We start from the raw sequence: 20,488 nt of genomic DNA, 5'->3' as shown, positions 1-20,488 counted from the left end.
TCGTTTTATACGATGGAAAAACTGTTGTATTTATATTGTATTTTAGGCTTCGGGCATTGACCTCTAAGGCCCTAACTACTCAATCTGTTTTAGCAACGCCCTAGGGTGAAGCCTAGGTTGCCCGGAAAGTAGAAATGACCATAACTTTAATCCTGGTTGCAATTATTCGTTTTATATGATGGAAAAACTGTTGTATCTATATAGTGTTTTATGCTTCTGGCGTTGACTTCTTGGGCCCTAACTATTCCATCTGGTGGAACAACGCCCTAGGGTGCAGCCAGGTTGCCCGGAACGGGGAAATGACCATAACTTTCACACTGTTTGCAGTTATTCCTGTTATACGATGGAAAAACTTTTGCATCTTTATTGCACTTTATGCTTCAGGCGTTGACTTCTAAGGCCCTAGCTATTCGATTTGGTGGAGCAACGCCCGAGAGTGAAGCCTAGGTTGCCCGGAACGTAGAAATGACCATTACCTTCACACTGGTTGCAATTATTCGCTTTATACGATGGAAAATCTGTTCTATTTATTTTGTATTTTATGCTTCGGGCGTTGACTTCTAAGACCCTAACTATTCGATCTGGTGGGGAAACGCCCTAGAGCAAAGCCTAGGTTGCCCGGAAAGTAGAAATGACCATAACTTTCATCCTGGTTGCAATTATTCGTTTTATATGATGGAAAAACTGTTGTATTTATATAGGGCTTTATGCTTCTGGCGTTAACTTCTTAGGCCCTAACTATTCCATCTGGTGGAACAACGCCCTATTGTGAAGCGTAGGTTGCCTGGAACGTAGAAATGACCATCACTTTCACACGGGTTGCAATTATTCCTGTTATAGGATGGAAAGACTGTTGTATTTTTATTGTATTTTATACTTCAGGCGTTGACTTCTAAGGCCGTAGCTATTCGATCTGGTCGAGCAACGGCCTAGAGTGAAGCCTAAGTTGACCGGAACGTAGAAATGACCATAACTTCCACACTGGTTGCAATTATTCGTTTTATACGATGGAATAGCTGGTCTATTCATATCGTATTTTATGCTTCTCGCGTTGACTTCTTAGGCCCTAACTATTGCATCTGGTGGAACAACGCCCTCGGGTGAAGCCTAGGTAGCGAGGAACGTAGAAATGACATTAACTTTCACACTGGTAGCAATTATTCGTTCTATACGATGGAAAAACTGTTCCATTTATTTTGTATTTTATGCTACGGGCGTTGACTCCTAAGGCCATAACTATTCAATCTGTTGGTGCAACGCCCAAGGGTGAAGCCTATGTTGCCCGGAATGTAGAAATGACGTTAACTTTCATACTGGTTCCAATTATTCGTTTTATACGATGGAAAAGCTGTTTTATTTATTTTGTATTTTATGCTTCTGGCGTTGACTTCTTATGCCCTAACTATTCCCTCTAGCGGATCAACGCCCTAGAGTGAAACCCACGTTGCCCGGAACGTAGAAATGACTATTACTTTCACACTGGTTGCAATTATTCGTTTTATACGATGGAAAAGCTTTTCCATTTATTTTGTATTTTATGCTTCGGGCGTTGACTCCTAAGGCCCTAACTATTCGATCTGGTGGAACAACGTCCTAGCGTCAAGCCTAGGTTGCGCGGAACGTAGAAATGACCATAAGTTTCACACTGGTAACAATTAATCGTTTTATACGATGGAAAAACTGTTTTATTTATTTTGTATTTTATGCTTCTGGCGTTGACTTCTTATGCCCTAACTATTCCCTCTGGCGGATCAACGCCCTAGAGTGAAACCTACGTTACCCGGAACGTAGAAATGACTATTACTTTCACACTGGTTGCAATTATTCGTTTTATACGATGGAAAAGCTGTTCCATTGATTTTGTATTTTATGCTTCGGGCGTTGACTTCTAAGGCCCTAACTATTCCATCTGGTGCAACAACGCCCTAGGGTGAAGCCTAGGTTGCCCGGAACGTAGAAATGACCATAACTTCCACACTGGTTGCAATTATTCGTTTTATACGATGGAAAAGCTGTTGTATTTATATCGTATTTTATGCTTCTGGCGTTGACCTCTTAGGCCCTAACTATTCCATCTGGTGGAACAACGCCGTCGGGTGAAGCCTAGGTTGCGCGGAACGTAGAAATGACCATAACTTTCACACTGGTAGCAATTATTCGTTTTATACGATGGTAAAACTGTTTTATTTATTTGGGATTTTATGCTTCCGGCGTTGACTTCTAAGGCCCTAACTATTTGATCTTGTGGAGCACCGCCCTAGAGTGAAGCCTAGGTTGCCCGGAACGTAGAAAAGACCATTACCTTCACACTGGTTGCAATTATTCGCTTTATACGATGGAAAAACTGATCTATTTATTTTGTATTTTATGCTTCTGGCGTTGACTTCTTAGGCCCTAACTGTTCGATCTGGTGGAACAACGTCCTAGGGTGAAGCCTAGGGTGTCCGGAAAGTAGAAATGACCATAACTTTCACACTGGTTGCAATTATTCGATTTATACGATGGAAAAGCTGTTGCACCTTTATTGTATTTTATTCATCTGGGGTTGACTGCTAAGGCCGTAGCTATTAGATGTGGTGGAGCAACGCCCTAGAGTGACGCCTAGGTTGCCCGGGACGTAGAAATGACCATTACTTTCACAATGTTTGCAATTATTCATTTTATACGATGGAAAAGCTTTTGTACTTATATTGTATTTTATTCTCTGGAGTCGACTTCTTAGGCCCTAACTATTCGATCTAGTGGAACAACGCCCTAGAGTGAAGACTTGGTTTCCCGGAACATGGAAATGGCCATTACTTTCACACTGTTTCCAGTTATTCCTGTTATACGATGGAAAGACTTTTGCATCTTTATTGTATTTTATGCTTCTGGCGTTGACTTCTTATGCCCTAACTATTCCCTCTGGCGGATCAACGCCCTAGAGTGAAACCTACGTTGCCCGGAACGTAGAAATGACTATTACTTTCACACTGGTTGCAATTATTCGTTTTATACGATGGAAAAGCTGTTCCATTGATTTTGTATTTTATGCTTCGGGCGTTGACTTCTAAGGCCCTAACTATTCCATCTGGTGGAACAACGCCCTAGGGTGAAGCCTAGGTTGCCCGGAACGTAGAAATGACCATAACTTCCACACTGGTTGCAATTATTCGTTTTATACGATGGAAAAGCTGTTGTATTTATATCGTATTTTATGCTTCTGGCGTTGACCTCTTAGGCCCTAACTATTCCATCTGGTGGAACAACGCCCTAGGGTGCAGCCAGGTTGCCCGGAACGGAGAAATGACCATAACTTTCACACTGTTTGCAGTTATTCCTGTTATACGATGGAAAAACTTTTGCATCTTTATTGCACTTTATGCTTCAGGCGTTGACTTCTAAGGCCCTAGCTATTCGATTTGGTGGAGCAACGCCCGAGAGTGAAGCCTAGGTTGCCCGGAACGTAGAAATGACCATTACCTTCACACTGGTTGCAATTATTCGCTTTATACGATGGAAAATCTGTTCTATTTATTTTGTATTTTATGCTTCGGGCGTTGACTTCTAAGACCCTAACTATTCGATCTGGTGGGGCAACGCCCTAGAGCAAAGCCTAGGTTGCCCGGAAAGTAGAAATGACCATAACTTTCATCCTGGTTGCAATTATTCGTTTTATATGATGGAAAAACTGTTGTATTTATATAGGGCTTTATGCTTCTGGCGTTAACTTCTTAGGCCCTAACTATTCCATCTGGTGGAACAACGCCCTAGTGTGAAGCGTAGGTTGCCTGGAACGTAGAAATGACCATCACTTTCACACGGGTTGCAATTATTCCTGTTATAGGATGGAAAGACTGTTGTATTTTTATTGTATTTTATACTTCAGGCGTTGACTTCTAAGGCCGTAGCTATTCGATCTGGTCGAGCAACGCCCTAGAGTGAAGCCTAGGTTGACCGGAACGTAGAAATGACCATAACTTCCACACTGGTTGCAATTATTCGTTTTATACGATGGAATAGCTGGTCTATTTATATCGTATTTTATGCTTCTCGCGTTGACTTCTTAGGCCCTAACTATTCCATCTTGTGGAACAACGCCCTCGGGTGAAGCCTAGGTTGCGCGGAACGTAGAAATGACCTTAACTTTCACACTGGTAGCAATTATTCGTTTTATACGATGGAAAAACTGTTCTATTTATTTTGTATTTTATGCTACGGGCGTTGACTCCTAAGGCCATAACTATTCAATCTGTTGGTGCAACGCCCAAGGGTGAAGCCTATGTTGCCCGGAATGTAGAAATGACGTTAACTTTCATACTGGTTCCAATTATTCGTTTTATACGATGGAAAAGCTGTTTTATTTATTTTGTATTTTATGCTTCTGGCGTTGACTTCTTATGCCCTAACTATTCCCTCTGGCGGATCAACGCCCTAGAGTGAAACCCACGTTGCCCGGAACGTAGAAATGACTATTACTTTCACACTGGTTGCAATTATTCGTTTTATACGATGGAAAAGCTGTTCCATTTATTTTGGATTTCATGCTTCGGGCGTTGACTCCTAAGGCCCTAACTATTCGATCTGGTGGAACAACGTCCTAGCGTCAAGCCTAGGTTGCGCGGAATGTAGAAATGACCATAAGTTTCACACTGGTAACAATTATTCGTTTTATACGATGGAAAAACTGTTTTATTTATTTGGTATTTTATGCTTCTGGCGTTGACTTCTTATGCCCTAACTCTTCCCTCTGGCGGATCAACGCCCTAGAGTGAAACCTACGTTGCCCGGAACGTAGAAATGACTATTACTTTCACACTGGTTGCAATTATTCGTTTTATACGATGGAAAAGCTGTTCCATTGATTTTGTATTTTATGCTTCGGGCGTTGACTTCTAAGGCCCTAACTATTCGATCTGGTGGAACAACGCCCTAGAGTGAAGCCTAGGTTGCCCGGAACGTAGAAATGACCATCACTTTCACACTGGTTGCAATTATTCGTTTTATACGATGGAAAAGCTGTTGTATTTATATGTGTTTTATGCTGCAGGCGTTGACTTCTTAGGCCCTAACTATTCGATCTGGTGGAACAACGCCCTAGTGTGAAGCCTAGGTTGCCCGGAACGCAGAAATGGCCAGAGCTTTCACACTGGTTGCTACTATTCGTTTTATACGATGGAAAAACTGTTGTATTTATTTTGCATTTGGTGCTTCTGGCGTTGACTTCTAAGGCCCTAACTATTCGATGTGGTGGAGCAACGCCCTAGCGCGACGCCCAGGATGCCCGGAACGTAGAAATGACCATAACTTTCACACCGGTAGCAATTATTCGTTTTATACGATGGTAAAACTGTTCTGTTTATTTTGTATTTTATGCTTCGGGCGTTGACTTCTAAGGCCCTAACTATTCAATCTGTTGGTGCAACGCCCTAGGGTGAAGCCTAGGTTGCCCGGAAAGTAGAAATGATGTTAACTTTCATACTGGTTGCAATTATTCGTTTTATACGATGGAAAAACTGTTGTATTTATATTGTATTTTAGGCTTCGGGCATTGACCTCTAAGGCCCTAACTACTCAATCTGTTTTAGCAACGCCCTAGGGTGAAGCCTAGGTTGCCCGGAAAGTAGAAATGACCATAACTTTAATCCTGGTTGCAATTATTCGTTTTATATGATGGAAAAACTGTTGTATCTATATAGTGTTTTATGCTTCTGGCGTTGACTTCTTGGGCCCTAACTATTCCATCTGGTGGAACAACGCCCTAGGGTGCAGCCAGGTTGCCCGGAACGGAGAAATGACCATAACTTTCACACTGTTTGCAGTTATTCCTGTTATACGATGGAAAAACTTTTGCATCTTTATTGCACTTTATGCTTCAGGCGTTGACTTCTAAGGCCCTAGCTATTCGATTTGGTGGAGCAACGCCCGAGAGTGAAGCCTAGGTTGCCCGGAACGTAGAAATGACCATTACCTTCACACTGGTTGCAATTATTCGCTTTATACGATGGAAAATCTGTTCTATTTATTTTGTATTTTATGCTTCGGGCGTTGACTTCTAAGACCCTAACTATTCGATCTGGTGGGGCAACGCCCTAGAGCAAAGCCTAGGTTGCCCGGAAAGTAGAAATGACCATAACTTTCATCCTGGTTGCAATTATTCGTTTTATATGATGGAAAAACTGTTGTATTTATATAGGGCTTTATGCTTCTGGCGTTAACTTCTTAGGCCCTAACTATTCCATCTGGTGGAACAACGCCCTAGTGTGAAGCGTAGGTTGCCTGGAACGTAGAAATGACCATCACATTCACACGGGTTGCAATTATTCCTGTTATAGGATGGAAAGACTGTTGTATTTTTATTGTATTTTATACTTCAGGCGTTGACTTCTAAGGCCGTAGCTATTCGATCTGGTCGAGCAACGCCCTAGAGTGAAGCCTAGGTTGACAGGAACGTAGAAATGACCATAACTTCCACACTGGTTGCAATTATTCGTTTTATACGATGGAATAGCTGGTCTATTTATATCGTATTTTATGCTTCTCGCGTTGACTTCTTAGGCCCTAACTATTCCATCTTGTGGAACAACGCCCTCGGGTGAAGCCTAGGTTGCGCGGAACGTAGAAATGACCTTAACTTTCACACTGGTAGCAATTATTCGTTTTATACGATGGAAAAACTGTTCTATTTCTTTTGTATTTTATGCTACGGGCGTTGACTCCTAAGGCCATAACTATTCAATCTGTTGGTGCAACGCCCAAGGGTGAAGCCTATGTTGCCCGGAATGTAGAAATGACGTTAACTTTCATACTGGTTCCAATTATTCGTTTTATACGATGGAAAAGCTGTTTTATTTATTTTGTATTTTATGCTTCTGGCGTTGACTTCTTATGCCCTAACTATTCCCTCTGGCGGATCAACGCCCTAGAGTGAAACCCACGTTGCCCGGAACGTAGAAATGACTATTACTTTCACACTGGTTGCAATTATTCGTTTTATACGATGGAAAAGCTGTTCCATTTATTTTGTATTTTATGCTTCGGGCGTTGACTTCTAAGGCCCTAACTATTCGATCTGGTGGAACAACGCCCTAGTGTAAAGCCTAGGTTGCGCGGAACGTAGAAATGACCATAACTTTCACACTGGTAGCAATTATTCGTTTTATACGATGGAAAAACTGTTTTATTTATTTTGTATTTTATGCTTCTGGCGTTGACTTCTTATGCCCCAACTATTCCCTCTGGAGGATCAACGCCCTAGAGTGAAACCTACGTTGCCCGGAACGTAGAAATGACTATTACTTTCACACTGGTTGCAATTATTCGTTTTATACGATGGAAAAGCTGTTCCATTGATTTTGTATTTTATGCTTCGGGCGTTGACTTCTAAGGCCCTAACTATTCAATCTGTTGGAGCAACGCCCTAGGGTGAAGCCTAGGTTGCCCGGAAAGTAGAAATGACCATAACTTTCATCCTGGTTGCAATTATTCGTTTTATATAATGGAAAAACTGTTGTATTTATATTGTATTTTATGCTTCTGGCGTTGATTTCTAAGTCCCTAGCTATTCGATCTGGTAGAGCCACGCCCTAGAGTGAAACCTAGGTTATCCGGAACGTAGAAATGTCCAGTACATTCACACTGGTTGCAGTTATTCCTGTTAAACGATGGAAAAACTGTTGCATCATTATTGTATTTTTGCTTCTGGTGTTGACTTCTGAAGCCCTAACTATTCGATCTGGTGGAGCAACGCCCTAGAGTGAAGCCTAGGTTGGCCGGAATGTAGAAATGTCCATAACTTTCTCACTGGCTGCAATTATTCCTGTTATACGATGGAAAAACTGTTGTATTTTAATTGTATTTTATGCTTTTAGCGATGAATTATAAGTCCCTAGCTATTCCCTCTGGTGGAGCAACGCCCTAGAGTGACGCCTAGGTTGCTCGGAACGTAGAAATGACCATTACTTTCACACTGGTTGCAATTATTCCTGTTATACGATGGAAAAACTGTTGTATTTTAATTGTCTTTTATGCTTTTAGCGATGAATTATAAGTCCCTAGCTATTCGATCTGGTGGAGCAACGCCCTAGAGTGACGCCTAGGTTGCTCGGAACGCAGAAATAACCATTACTTTCACACTGGTTGCAATTATTCCTGTTATACGAGGGAAAAACTGTTGTATTTTTATTGCATTTTATGCTTCGGGCATTGACTTTTAAGGCCCTAACTATTCAATCTGTTGGAGCAACGCCCTAGGGTGAAGCCTAGGTTGCCCGGAAAGTAGAAATGACCATAACTTTCATCCTGGTTGCAATTATTCGTTTTATATGATGGAAAGACTGTTGTATTTATATTGTATTTTATGCTTCTGGCGTTGATTTCTAAGTCCCTAGCTATTCGATCTGGTAGAGCAACGCCCTAGAGTGAAACCTAGGTTATCCGGAACGTAGAAATGTCCAGTACATTCACACTGGTTGCAGTTATTCCTGTTAGACGATGGAAAAACTGTTGCATCATTATTGTATTTTATGCTTCTGGTGTTGACTTCTGAGGCCCTAACTATTCGATCTGGTGGAGCAACGCCCTAGAGTGAAGCCTAGGTTGGCCGGAATGTAGAAATGTCCATAACTTTCTCACTGGCTGCAATTATTCCTGTTATACGATGGAAAAACTGTTGTATTTTAATTGTATTTTATGCTTTTAGCGATGAATTATAAGTCCCTAGCTATTCCCTCTGGTGGAGCAACGCCCTAGAGTGACGCCTAGGTTGCTCGGAACGTAGAAATGACCATTACTTTCACACTGGTTGCAATTATTCCTGTTATACGATGGAAAAACTGTTGTATTTTAATTGTCTTTTATGCTTTTAGCGATGAATTATAAGTCCCTAGCTATTCGATCTGGTGGAGCAACGCCCTAGAGTGACGCCTAGGTTGCTCGGAACGCAGAAATAACCATTACTTTCACACTGGTTGCAATTATTCCTGTTATACGAGGGAAAAACTGTTGTATTTTTATTGCATTTTATGCTTCGGGCATTGACTTTTAAGGCCCTAACTATTCAATCTGTTGGAGCAACGCCCTAGGGTGAAGCCTAGGTTGCCCGGAAAGTAGAAATGACCATAACTTTCATCCTGGTTGCAATTATTCGTTTTATATGATGGAAAAACTGTTGTATTTATATTGTATTTTATGCTTCTGGCGTTGATTTCTAAGTCCCTGGCTATTCGATCTGGTAGAGCAACGCCCTAGAGTGAAACCTAGGTTATCCGGAACGTAGAAATGTCCAGTACATTCACACTGGTTGCAGTTATTCCTGTTAGACGATGGAAAAACTGTTGCATCATTATTGTATTTTATGCTTCTGGTGTTGACTTCTGAGGCCCTAACTATTCGATCTGGTGGAGCAACGCCCTAGAGTGAAGCCTAGGTTGGCCGGAATGTAGAAATGTCCATAACTTTCTCACTGGCTGCAATTATTCCTGTTATACGATGGAAAAACTGTTGTATTTTAATTGTATTTTATGCTTTTAGCGATGAATTATAAGTCCCTAGCTATTCGATCTGTTGGAGCAACGCCCTAGAGTGACGCCTAGGTTGCTCGGAACGTAGAAATGACCATTACTTTCACACTGGTTGCAATTATTCCTGTTATACGATGGAAAAACTGTTGTATTTTAATTGTATTTTATGCTTTTAGCGATGAATTATAAGTCCCTAGATATTCGATCTGGTGGAGCAACGCCCTAGTGTGACGCCCAGGTTGCTCGGAACGCAGAAATGACCATTACTTTCACACTGGTTGCAATTATTCCTGTTATTCGAGGGAAAAACTGTTGTATTTTTATTGCATTTTATGCTTCGGGCATTGACTTTTAAGGCCCTAACTATTCAATCTGTTGGAGCAACGCCCTAGGGTGAAGCCTAGGTTGCCCGGAACGTAGAAATGAGCATAACTATCACACTGGTTGCAATTATTCGTTTTATACGATGGAAAAGCTGCTTTATTTATATCGTATTTTATGCTTCTGGGGTTGAGTTCTTAGGTCCTAACTATTCCATCTGGTGGACCAACGCCCTAGGGTGAAGCCTAGGTTGCCCAGAAAGTAGAAATGACCATAACCTTCATACTGGTCGCAATTATTCGTTTTATACGATGGAAAAACTGTTCTATTTATTTTGCATTTTATGCTTCGGGCATTGTCTTCTAAGGCCCTAACTATTCAATCTGTTGGAGCAACGCCCTAGGGTGAAGCCTAGGTTGCCCGGAAAGTAGAAATGACCATAACTTTCATCCTGGTTGCAATTATTCGTTTTATATGATGGAAAAACTGTTGTATTTATATTGTATTTTATGCTTCTGGCGTTGATTTTTAAGTCCCTAGCTATTCGATCTGGTAGAGCAACGCCCTAGAGTGAAACCTAGGCTATCCGGAACGTAGAAATGTCCAGTACATTCCACTGGTTGCAGTTATTCCTGTTAAACGACGGAAAAACTGTTGCATCATTATTGTATTTTATGCTTCTGGTGTTGACTTCTGAGGCCCTAACTATTCGATCTGGTGGAGCAACGCCCTAGAGTGAAACCTAGGTTGGCCGGAATGTAGAAATGTCCATAACTTTCACACTGGCTGCTATTATTCCTGTTATACGATGGAAAAACTGTTGTATTTTAATAGTATTTTATGCTTTTAGCGATGAATTATATGTCCCTAGCTATTCGATCTGGTGGAGCGACGCCCTAGAGTGACGCCTAGGTTGCTCGGAACGTAAGAATGACCATTACTTTCACACTGGTTGCAATTATTCCTGTTATACGATGGAAAAACTGTTGTATTGTAATTGTCTTTTATGCTTTTAGCGATGAATTATAAGTCCCTAGCTATTCGATCTGGTGGAGCAACGCCCTAGAGTGACGCCTAGGTTGCTCGGAACGCAGAAATGACCATTACTTTCACACTGGTTGCAATTATTCCTGTTATACGAGGGAAAAACTGTTGTATTTTCATTGCATTTTATGCTTCGGGCATTGACTTTTAAGGCCCTAACTATTCAATCTGTTGGAGCAACGCCCTAGGGTGAAGCCTAGGTTGCCTGGAACGTAGAAATGAGCATAACTATCACACTGGTTGCAATTATTCGTTTTATACGATGGAAAAGCTGCTTTATTTATATCGTATTTTATGCTTCTGGGGTTGACTTCTTAGGTCCTAACTATTCCATATGGTGGATCAACGCCCTAGGGTGAAGCCTAGGTTGCCCGGAACGTAGAAATGACCATTACTTTCGCACTGGTTGCAATTATTCGTTATATGCGATGGAAAAGCTGTTGTATTTATATCGTATTTTATGCTCCTGGCGTTGACTTCTTAGGACATAACTATTCGATCTGGTGGAGCAACGCCCTGGAGTGAAACCTAGGTTGCCCGGAACGTAGAAATGACCATTACTTTCACAATGTTTGCAATTATTCCTTTTATACAACGGAAAAGCTGTTGTATTTATATCGTATTTTATGCTTCTGGCGTTGACATCTAAGGACCTAACTATTCGATCTGGTGGAGCAGCGCCCTAGAGTGAAGCCTAGGTTGCCCGGAACGTAGGAATGACCATCACTTTCAAACTGGTTGCAATTAATCCTGTTATACGATGGAAAAACTGTTGCATTTTTATTGCATTTTATGCTTCGACCATTGACTTCTAAGGCCCTAACTATTCAATCTGTTGGACCAACGCCCTAGGGTGAAGCCTAGGTTGCGGGAAAGTAGAAATGACCATAACTTTCATACTGGTTGCAATTATTCGTTTTATATGATGGAAAAATTGTTGTCTTTATAATGTATTTTATGCTTCTGGCGTTCACTTCTTAGGCCCTAACTATTCGATCTGGTGGAACAACGGCCTAGGGTGAAGCATAGGTTGCCCGGAACGTAGAAATGACCATAACTTTTACACTGGTAGCAATTATTCGTTTTATACAATGGAAAAACTGTTCTATTTATATTGTATTTTATGCTTCTGTCGTTCACTTCTTAAGCCCTAACTATTCGATCTGGAGGAACAACACCGTAGAGTGAAGCCTAGGTTGCCCGGAACTTAGAAATGAGCATTACTTTCACACTGGTTGCAATTATTCGTTTTATACGATGGAAAAACTGTTGTATTTATATTGTATTTTATGCTTCTGGCGTTGATTTCTAAGTCCCTAGCTATTCGATCTGGTAGAGCCACGCCCTAGAGTGAAACCTAGGTTATCCGGAACGTAGAAATGTCCAGTACATTCACACTGGTTGCAGTTATTCCTGTTAAACGATGGAAAAACTGTTGCATCACTATTGTATTTTTGCTTCTGGTGTTGACTTCTGAAGCCCTAACTATTCGATCTGGTGGAGCAACGCCCTAGAGTGAAGCCTAGGTTGGCCGGAATGTAGAAATGTCCATAACTTTCACACTGGCTGCAATTATTCGTGTTATACGATGGAAAAACTGTTGTATTTTAATTGTATTTTATGCTTTTAGCGATGAATTATAAGTCCCTAGCTATTCCCTCTGGTGGAGCAACGCCCTAGAGTGACGCCTAGGTTGCTCGGAACGTAGAAATGACCATTACTTTCACACTGGTTGCAATTATTCCTGTTATACGATGGAAAAACTGTTGTATTTTAATTGTATTTTATGCTTTTAGCGATGAATTATAAGTCCCTAGATATTCGATCTGGTGGAGCAACGCCCTAGTGTGACGCCTAGGTTGCTCGGAACGCAGAAATGGCCATTACTTTCACACTGGTTGCAATTATTCCTGTTATTCGAGGGAAAAGCTGTTGTATTTATATCGTATTTTATGCTCCTGGCGTTGACTTCTTAGGACATAACTATTCGATCTGGTGGAGCAACGCCCTGGAGTGAAACCTAGGTTGCCCGGAACGTAGAAATGACCATTACTTTCACAATGTTTGCAATTATTCCTTTTATACAACGGAAAAGCTGTTGTATTTATATCGTATTTTATGCTTCTGGCGTTGACATCTAAGGACCTAACTATTCGATCTGGTGGAGCAGCGCCCTAGAGTGAAGCCTAGGTTGCCCGGAACGTAGGAATGACCATCACTTTCAAACTGGTTGCAATTAATCCTGTTATACGATGGAAAAACTGTTGCATTTTTATTGCATTTTATGCTTCGACCATTGACTTCTAAGGCCCTAACTATTCAATCTGTTGGACCAACGCCCTAGGGTGAAGCCTAGGTTGCGGGAAAGTAGAAATGACCATAACTTTCATACTGGTTGCAATTATTCGTTTTATATGATGGAAAAATTGTTGTCTTTATAATGTATTTTATGCTTCTGGCGTTCACTTCTTAGGCCCTAACTATTCGATCTGGTGGAACAACGGCCTAGGGTGAAGCATAGGTTGCCCGGAACGTAGAAATGACCATAACTTTTACACTGGTAGCAATTATTCGTTTTATACAATGGAAAAACTGTTCTATTTATATTGTATTTTATGCTTCTGTCGTTCACTTCTTAAGCCCTAACTATTCGATCTGGAGGAACAACACCGTAGAGTGAAGCCTAGGTTGCCCGGAACTTAGAAATGAGCATTACTTTCACACTGGTTGCAATTATTCGTTTTATACGATGGAAAAACTGTTGTATTTATATTGTATTTTATGCTTCTGGCGTTGATTTCTAAGTCCCTAGCTATTCGATCTGGTAGAGCAACGCCCTAGAGCGATACCTAGGTTATCCGGAACGTAGAAATGTCCAGTACATTCAAACTGGTTGCAGTTATTCCTGTTAAACGATGGAAAAACTGTTGCATCATTATTGTATTTTATGCTTCTGGTGTTGACTTCTGAAGCCCTAACTATTCGATCTGGTGGATCAACGCCCTAGGGTGAAGCCTAGGTTGCCCGGAAAGTAGAAATGACCATAACTTTCATACTCGTAGCAATTATTCGTTTTATACGATGGAAAAACTGTTCTATTTATTTTGCATTTTATGCTTCGGGCATTGTCATCTAAGGACCTAACCATTCGATCTGGTGCAGCAGCGCCCTAGCGTGAAGCCTAGGCTGCTCGGAATGTAGAAATGACCATAATTTTCACATTGGTTGCAATTATTCGTTTTATACGATGGAAAAGCTGTTGTATTTATATTGTATTTTATGCCTCTGGCGTTGACTTCTAAGGCCGTCGCTATTAGATGTGGTGGAGCAACGCCCTAGAGTGACGCCTAGGGTGCTCGGAACGTAGAAATGACCATTACTTTCACACTGGCTGCAATTATTCGTGTTATACGATGGAAAAACTGTTGTATTTTAATTGTATTTTATGCTTTTAGCGATGAATTATAAGTCCCTAGCTATTCCCTCTGGTGGAGCAACGCCCTAGAGTGACGCCTAGGTTGCTCGGAACGTAGAAATGACCATTACTTCCACACTGGTTGCAATTATTCCTGTTATACGATGGAAAAACTGTTGTATTTTAATTGTCTTTTATGCTTTTAGCGATGAATTATAAGTCCCTAGCTATTCGATCTGGTGGAGCAACGCCCTAGAGTGACGCCTAGGTTGCTCGGAACGCAGAAATAAGCATTACTTTCACACTGGTTGCAATTATTCCTGTTATACGAGGGAAAAACTGTTGTATTTTTATTGCATTTTATGCTTCGGGCATTGACTTTTAAGGCCCTAACTATTCAATCTGTTGGAGCAACGCCCTAGGGTGAAGCCTAGGTTGCCCGGAAAGTAGAAATGACCATAACTTTCATACTCGTAGCAATTATTCGTTTTATACGATGGAAAAAGTGTTCTATTTATTTTGCATTTTATGCTTCGGGCATTGTCTTCTAAGGCCCTAACTATTCAATCTGTTGGAGCAACGCCCTAGGGTGAAGCCTAGGTTGCCCGGAAAGTAGAAATGACCATAACTTTCATCCTGGTTGCAATTATTCGTTTTATATGATGGAAAAACTGTTGTATTTATATTGTATTTTATGCTTCTGGCGTTGATTTCTAAGTCCCTAGCTATTCGATCTGGTAGAGCCACGCCCTAGAGTGAAACCTAGGTTATCCGGAACGTAGAAATGTCCAGTACATTCACACTGGTTGCAGTTATTCCTGTTAAACGATGGAAAAACTGTTGCATCACTATTGTATTTTTGCTTCTGGTGTTGACTTCTGAAGCCCTAACTATTCGATCTGGTGGAGCAACGCCCTAGAGTGAAGCCTAGGTTGGCCGGAATGTAGAAATGTCCATAACTTTCACACTGGCTGCAATTATTCGTGTTATACGATGGAAAAACTGTTGTATTTTAATTGTATTTTATGCTTTTAGCGATGAATTATAAGTCCCTAGCTATTCCCTCTGGTGGAGCAACGCCCTAGACTGACGCCTAGGTTGCTCGGAACGTAGAAATGACCATTACTTTCACACTGGTTGCAATTATTCCTGTTATACGATGGAAAAACTGTTGTATTTTAATTGTATTTTATGCTTTTAGCGATGAATTATAAGTCCCTAGATATTCGATCTGGTGGAGCAACGCCCTAGTGTGACGCCTAGGTTGCTCGGAACGCAGAAATGGCCATTACTTTCACACTGGTTGCAATTATTCCTGTTATTCGAGGGAAAAACTGTTGTATTTCTATTGCATTTTATGCTTCGGGCATTGACTTTTAAGGCCCTAACTATTCAATCTGTTGGAGCAACGCCCTAGGGTGAAGCCTAGGTTGCCCGGAACGTAGAAATGAGCATAACTATCACACTGGTTGCAATTATTCGTTTTATACGATGGAAAAGCTGCTTTATTTATATCGTATTTTATGCTTCTGGGGTTGAGTTCTTAGGTCCTAACTATTCCATCTGGTGGACCAACGCCCTAGGGTGAAGCCTAGGTTGCCCAGAAAGTAGAAATGACCATAACCTTCATACTGGTCGCAATTATTCGTTTTATACGATGGAAAAACTGTTCTATTTATTTTGCATTTTATGCTTCGGGCATTGTCTTCTAAGGCCCTAACTATTCAATCTGTTGGAGCAACGCCCTAGGGTGAAGCCTAGGTTGCCCGGAAAGTAGAAATGACCATAACTTTCATCCTGGTTGCAATTATTCGTTTTATATGCTGGAAAAACTGTTGTATTTATATTGTATTTTATGCTTCTGGCGTTGATTTTTAAGTCCCTAGCTATTCGATCTGGTAGAGCAACGCCCTAGAGTGAAACCTAGGCTATCCGGAACGTAGAAATGTCCAGTACATTCCACTGGTTGCAGTTATTCCTGTTAAACGACGGAAAAACTGTTGCATCATTATTGTATTTTATGCTTCTGGTGTTGACTTCTGAGGCCCTAACTATTCGATCTGGTGGAGCAACGCCCTAGAGTGAAACCTAGGTTGGCCGGAATGTAGAAATGTCCATAACTTTCACACTGGCTGCTATTATTCCTGTTATACGATGGAAAAACTGTTGTATTTTAATAGTATTTTATGCTTTTAGCGATGAATTATATGTCCCTAGCTATTCGATCTGGTGGAGCAACGCCCTAGAGTGACGCCTAGGTTGCTCGGAACGTAAAAATGACCATTACTTTCACACTGGTTGCAATTATTCCTGTTATACGATGGAAAAACTGTTGTATTTTAATTGTCTTTTCTGCTTTTAGCGATGAATTGTAAGTCCCTAGCTATTCGATCTGGTGGAGCAACGCCCTAGAGTGACGCCTAGGTTGCTCGGAACGCAGAAATGACCATTACTTTCACACTGGTTGCAATTATTCCTGTTATACGAGGGAAAAACTGTTGTATTTTTATTGCATTTTATGCTTCGGGCATTGACTTTTAAGGCCCTAACTATTCAATCTGTTGGAGCAACGCCCTAGGGTGAAGCCTAGGTTGCCTGGAACGTAGAAATGAGCATAACTATCACACTGGTTGCAATTATTCGTTTTATACGATGGAAAAGCTGCTTTATTTATATCGTATTTTATGCTTCTGGGGTTGACTTCTTAGGTCCTAACTATTCCATATGGTGGATCAACGCCCTAGGGCGAAGCCTAGGTTGCCCGGAAAGTAGAAATGTCCAGTACATTCACACTGGTTGCAGTTATTCCTGTTAGACGATGGAAAAACTGTTGCATCATTATTGTATTTTATGCTTCTGGTGTTGACTTCTGAGGCCCTAACTATTCGATCTGGTGGAGCAACGCCCTAGAGTGAAGCCTAGGTTGGCCGGAATGTAGAAATGTCCATAACTTTCTCACTGGCTGCAATTATTCCTGTTATACGATGGAAAAACTGTTGTATTTTAATTGTATTTTATGCTTTTAGCGACGAATTATAAGTCCCTAGCTATTCGATCAGTTGGAGCAACGCCCTAGAGTGACGCCTAGGTTGCTCGGAACGTAGAAATGACCATTACTTTCACACTGGTTGCAATTATTCCTGTTACACGATGGAAAAACTGTTGTATTTTAATTGTATTTTATGCTTTTAGCGATGAATTATAAGTCCCTAGATATTCGATCTGGTGGAGCAACGCCCTAGAGTGACGCCTAGGTTGCTCGGAACGCAGAAATGACCATTACTTTCACACTGGTTGCAATTATTCCTATTATTCGAGGGAAAAACTGTTGTATTTTTATTGCATTTTATGCTTCGGGCATTGACTTTTAAGGCCCTAACTATTCAATCTGTTGGAGCAACGCCCTAGGGTGAAGCCTAGGTTGCCCGGAACGTAGAAATGAGCATAACTATCACACTGGTTGCAATTATTCGTTTTATACGATGGAAAAGCTGCTTTATTTATATCGTATTTTATGCTTCTGGGGTTGAGTTCTTAGGTCCTAACTATTCCATCTGGTGGACCAACGCCCTAGGGTGAAGCCTAGGTTGCCCAGAAAGTAGAAATGACCATAACTTTCATACTGGTCGCAATTATTCGGTTTATACGATGGAAAAACTGTTCTATTTATTTTGCATTTTATGCTTCGGGCATTGTCTTCTAAGGCCCTAACTATTCAATCTGTTGGAGCAAGGCCCTAGGGTGAAGCCTAGGTTGCCCGGAAAGTAGAAATGACCATAACTTTCATCCTGGTTGCAATTATTCGTTTTATATGATGGAAAAACTGTTGTATTTATATTGTATTTTATGCTTCTGGCGTTGATTTTTAAGTCCCTAGCTATTCGATCTGGTAGAGCAACGCCCTAGAGTGAAACCTAGGCTATCCGGAACGTAGAAATGTCCAGTACATTCCACTGGTTGCAGTTATTCCTGTTAAACGACGGAAAAACTGTTGCATCATTATTGTATTTTATGCTTCTGGTGTTGACTTCTGAGGCCCTAACTATTCGATCTGGTGGAGCAACGCCCTAGAGTGAAACCTAGGTTGGCCGGAATGTAGAAATGTCCATAACTTTCACACTGGCTGCTATTATTCCTGTTATACGATGGAAAAACTGTTATATTTTAATAGTATTTTATGCTTTTAGCGATGAATTATATGTCCCTAGCTATTCGATCTGGTGGAGCAACGCCCTAGAGTGACGCCTAGGTTGCTCGGAACGTAAAAATGACCATTACTTTCACACTGGTTGCAATTATTCCTGTTATACGATGGAAAAACTGTTGTATTTTAATTGTCTTTTATGCTTTTAGCGATGAATTATAAGTCCCTAGCTATTCGATCTGGTGGAGCAACGCCCTAGAGTGAGGCCTAGGTTGCTCGGAACGCAGAAATGACCATTACTTTCACACTGGTTGCAATTATTCCTGTTATACGAGGGAAAAACTGTTGTATTTTTATTGCATTTTATGCTTCGGGCATTGACTTTTAAGGCCCTAACTATTCAATCTGTTGGAGCAACGCCCTAGGGTGAAGCCTAGGTTGCCTGGAACGTAGAAATGAGCATAACTATCACACTGGTTGCAATTATTCGTTTTATACGATGGAAAAGCTGCTTTATTTATATCGTATTTTATGCTTCTGGGGTTGACTTCTTAGGTCCTAACTATTCCATATGGTGGATCAACGCCCTAGGGTGAAGCCTAGGTTGCCCGGAAAGTAGAAATGTCCAGTACATTCACACTGGTTGCAGTTATTCCTGTTAGACGATGGAAAAACTGTTGCATCATTATTGTATTTTATCCTTCTGGTGTTGACTTCTGAGGCCCTAACTATTCGATCTGGTGGAGCAACGCCCTAGAGTGAAACCTAGGTTGGCCGGAATGTAGAAATGACCATCACTTTCAAACTGGTTGCAATTAATCCTGTTATACGATGGAAAAACTGTTGCATTTTTATTGTATTTTATGCTTTTAGCGATGAATTATAAGTCCCTAGCTATTCGATCTGTTGGAGCAACGCCCTAGAGTGACGCCTAGGTTGCTCGGAACGTAGAAATGACCATTACTTTCACACTGGTTGCAATTATTCCTGTTATACGATGGAAAAACTGTTGTATTTTAATTGTCTTTTATGCTTTTAGCGATGAATTATAAGTCCCTAGCTATTCGATCTGGTGGAGCAACGCCCTAGAGTGACGCCTAGGTTGCTCGGAACGCAGAAATAACCATTACTTTCACACTGGTTGCAATTATTCCTGTTATACGAGGGAAAAACTGTTGTATTTTTATTGCATTTTATGCTTCGGGCATTGACTTTTAAGGCCCTAACTATTCAATCTGTTGGAGCAACGCCCTAGGGTGAAGCCTAGGTTGCCCGGAAAGTAGAAATGACCATAACTTTCATCCTGGTTGCAATTATTCGTTTTATATGATGGAAAAACTGTTGTATTTATATTGTATTTTATGCTTCTGGCGTTGATTTCTAAGTCCCTAGCTATTCGATCTGGTAGAGCAACGCCCTAGAGTGAAACCTAGTTTATCCGGAACGTAGAAATGTCCAGTACATTCACACTGGTTGCAGTTATTCCTGTTAGACGATGGAAAAACTGTTGCATCATTATTGTATTTTATGCTTCTGGTGTTGACTTCTGAGGCCCTAACTATTCGATCTGGTGGAGCAACGCCCTAGAGTGAAGCCTAGGTTGGCCGGAATGTAGAAATGTCCATAACTTTCTCACTGGCTGCAATTATTCCTGTTATACGATGGAAAAACTGTTGTATTTTAATTGTATTTTATGCTTTTAGCGATGAATTATAAGTCCCTAGCTATTCGATCTGTTGGAGCAACGCCCTAGAGTGACGCCTAGGTTGCTCGGAACGTAGAAATGACCATTACTTTCACACTGGTTGCAATTATTCCTGTTATACGATGGAAAAACTGTTGTATTTTAATTGTATTTTATGCTTTTAGCGATGAATTATAAGTCCCTAGATATTCGATCTGGTGGAGCAACGCCCTAGAGTGACGCCTAGGTTGCTCGGAACGCAGAAATGACCATTACTTTCACACTGGTTGCAATTATTCCTGTTATACGAGGGAAAAACTGTTGTATTTTTATTGCATTTTATGCTTCGGGCATTGAATTTTAAGGCCCTAACTATTCAA

This window comes from Calliopsis andreniformis, unplaced genomic scaffold (genome assembly GCF_051401765.1).
Source record: "Calliopsis andreniformis isolate RMS-2024a unplaced genomic scaffold, iyCalAndr_principal scaffold0026, whole genome shotgun sequence".
NCBI classification, from domain to species: Eukaryota; Metazoa; Arthropoda; class Insecta; order Hymenoptera; family Andrenidae; genus Calliopsis; species Calliopsis andreniformis.
Note: the sequence above shows the minus strand (reverse complement) of the source record.